This window comes from Chrysemys picta, unplaced genomic scaffold, assembly GCF_011386835.1.
Source record: "Chrysemys picta bellii isolate R12L10 unplaced genomic scaffold, ASM1138683v2 scaf275, whole genome shotgun sequence".
Classification (NCBI taxonomy): Eukaryota; Metazoa; Chordata; order Testudines; family Emydidae; genus Chrysemys; species Chrysemys picta.
Genome location: NW_027052982.1, coordinates 76510 through 80000, shown reverse-complemented (window position 1 = coordinate 80000; position 3491 = coordinate 76510). Strand labels below are relative to the sequence as shown.

Below are 3491 nucleotides of genomic sequence, written 5' to 3'. Positions count from 1 at the left end.
GAGATTTGACCAATATGGGGGAGTTCCAGGGCAGGGTGACCCATCCGGAAAGGGTTCATGTGATTCCTCTAAGAACTACTCCCACCGCCCTCTACCAAGCAGGAGGGGTTTCGCCCGCATAGGCCTGCCCCGAGAGGAGATTTGACCAATATGGGGGAGTTCCAGGGCAGGGTGACCCATCCGGAAAGGGTTCATGTGACCCCTCTAAGAACTACTCCCACCGCCCTCTACCAAGCAGGAGGGGTTTGGTCCGCATAGGCCTGCCCCGAGAGGAGATTTGACCAATATGGGGGAGTTCCAGGGCGGGGTGACCCATCCGGAAAGGGTTCATGTGACCCCTCTAAGAACTCCTCCCACTGCCCTCTACCAATCAGGATGGGTTTCGCCTGCATACGCCAGCCCCGAGAGGAGATTTGACCAATATGGGGGAGTTCCAGGGCGGGGTGACCCATCCGGAAAGTGTTAATGTGACCCCTCTAAGAACTCCTCCCACCGCCCTCTACCAATCATGATGGGTTTCGGTTGCATAGGACTGCTCCGAGAGCAGATTTGACCAATCGGGGATGTTCCAGGTTGGGGTGACCCGTCCGGAAGTGGATAATGTGACCTCTCTAAGAACTCTTCCCACCACCCTCTACCAATCGCGATGGGTTTCGGTCGTATAGGACCGCCCCGAGAGCAGATTTGACCAATTGGGGGTGTTCTAGGGCGGGGTGACCCGCCCAGAAGAGGGTCATGTGACCCCTCTAAAAACTCCTCCCAGTGCCCTCTGCCAATCAGAGTGCAGCACCATCACCCCACAAGTTCCAGTGCTGGGGCAGAAGAGGCCATCTTTTACCAGGAACGCGTGCTTTAGAAATCGTGGAAACATGGACTCCTTCACCACCCCAGTGAGAACTTCGGACTCTGTTTTAGCCCCGAGGGCCTTTGACCATCCGCAGAGAAAGCGCTACATCAGCGACAGTTCCAAGGAGGAGGAGGGAGCGACCGAGGAGGGCCCTTTGGCCCAGCCGTTGATGGATACGCCGGAACCTGAAACCCAACTGCTTGGGAGACACCCCGATGAGTGTGGTGGCCTCTTGTCGTCCATCCCCCTGGAGGAGGAAGGCAGACACAGCTCAGGGGAGTCACCGGAGCACAAGGTGAATGGACAAGACGTCGCTCAGGTAAATGAATTATTAAGAAGTGATGGTTGATGATGGGGTGTAATGGGGTTAGGAATCGGGGGGGGGGCGGGGGGTTTGTGTAAATTTAAAAACAAGCAGTGGGAATTTACACTGTTTCTTTTCTGAAAATCTCTCGACAGCTCGATGATGCCTTTCTAGAGGAGCAGGAGGCCCTGGACAGCGTTGCATCAAGCAGCGAAGATGAACTGGGCCCACCTTGGTTCTGCTCAACGCCGATACAAATTGTTGAAGAGGACTCCGAGGATGACGGCTATGAGGAGTTTAGGAGGAGGCTTGGCATGGAACTAACTGAGCCAGTGCCACGTCGTGAGCATAAAAAAAGTCCTGCGGACTATTGTGCGCGTTGCTGTTTATGCTGTCCTTAATCACTGCCTTAGGGAAAAGCTTTTTGAAGATTGTGACGGCTGTGTCATAGATACGCCAGCCCAACGGCACCATGACTGTGTGACTTGGACTTCAGTGGCTATAAACTGCAAGCTCCGGGGCCTGTGTGCTGAGCTGTGTTTGGAAATCCTATTAAACACTGTTATTGCTATAGGTTATGCTATGCAATGTCTGTGCCTAACCCAAGAACATTTGGCGCCGGGGGGACCTTGATAAAAAACAAGTCCCAAGACATTCACTGAGATCTGCAAAGGGCCCCCACTTGGAATGGGCACTGTAAGAGGCCCTACAGAAAAATATATTTGAACTAAAAGAAAAGAAAAGCAGCCCAGTTGTGCAGACAACTTATTCCCCCAGCCCAGACCACAAAAGGGAATGCTAGGGAGGGGTGAGCTTGGAGCCTGTCTCTTCCAACAGAAACGCTCTTGAATTGCTGCTGGACTGCAAGAGGAGGTATGCGCCCTGTTTTCAACTCTGAAAATAGATATTCTATAATGCCATTCTTTGGCCATGCTGTCTTAGTAAATAATGGTGCCTGGCTTTATTGCAGTGTGATCTGTTTAGCACGGAACCAGGAACTTTAAGCTGCATTTCACCACCAGGCCAAGGTAAAAACCATTTTAACTATATTTGTGCTTAATACTGTTAAATTAAAAAAAAAAAAAACCTTCAGGTATTGCACAGGTTGTATAGGGATTTGGGGGTAATCCTAACTTAACATTTTTGCTTGTTCTTTAACCTGAAGGCCCAAACACACATGGCAGGGGTGGGGGCGGGGTGGTGGTGGACAGAACAACCATGTGCCTTTTAAATGCATGTGGGTTTATTGAAAAGTATTTTCAATGGATTTTAAAAGCAGTTTGGTTTTTATTTTGCAAAATGAGATGTTTTTTTAAAAAATGTTTGTGGGTTTGTTTTTTAAAATGGTAGAAATAAACTCAAAACCTGTGTTTGTTGTACAGCCTGAAGTGGATGATTTTGTTTTAAAGCTGTGACTTTTCAAATAGAAAAACACCCTAACGAATATTTTATTTTTTTAAGTTTACAAGACAGTTTCATGTGTTTTATAATGTTGTTTGCTTCACAGTACGGTCAAAACATGAGTGGGCAAACAAGCTCAAAAGAAAAAGGAAAGAGACAGCTGAAAAGGAAAATTCACCAGCATCAATGACTGATGGATGGACAAAGCCCAGTAAATATATTTTGCTTATTTGTTTGGTTGTTTCATGAGGTTTTGTATTTTAAGTAAATCCATAGGTGTGGGTGAGAAAGATGGTAAAGTTCAGTTTCGTAAAATGTCTTTTCTCCCCCCTCATAGGCACGGGCAGCTTTCCTGACAATGCTGTAGTCGAAGCTACAGAGACACCTCCACCAGAACCGCCAAAGAACCAGGAATCTGCATTGAGACCTTTAACAACGTCAACACAAAACAGCACAAGCAGGAGCGCCGCCAGCTTTTCTGCCGCCCTAAGCGGCGGAAGGTCCCGCCCCGAAATGCCGCCCCCCCCACAGAGGCGGCAGAAGGTCCTGCCGCTGAAATACCGCCGCGGTCGCCGCCCCCAAATTGTAGCGCCCTAGGCGACCACCTAGGTCGCCTAATGGGTTGCGCCGGCCCTGAGCACAAGGGTGCAGATGAAGCATCAGGGCAGTCCAAACCTCATATACGTCAAACCCAAGGACAAAACAAAAGACTCTGGTAAAGACCAACCACGCAAACACAACTCCAGTTCCTCAGCGGCCACCACCACACCAAGCCCTGAGAAAACTGAGCAAAAACACACACATTCACAAACCCGGAATACGCGCTCTAGGGGTTGTGAATAAAAAGCCAAGGACTGACAAACCATTCTCCCAACACCATAAGCTCATCCCAGCTCCCCCATATTCTAGTATTTGGGAAAGGTATGATGCTTCATTCAG

At 49.2% G+C, this 3491-nt stretch overlaps 1 long non-coding RNA gene across 1 annotated transcript; it reads left to right on the top strand.

The window, feature by feature from the left end:
* Nucleotides 1-1961: 1961 nt before the first annotated feature.
* LOC135978472 (uncharacterized) lies at nt 1962-2764 on the top strand. The gene is made up of 3 exons (XR_010595892.1): nt 1962-2024; nt 2122-2179; nt 2659-2764. It is a non-coding gene; the product is annotated as an uncharacterized LOC135978472 (long non-coding RNA).
* The last annotated feature ends 727 nt before the right edge of the window (nt 2765-3491 follow it).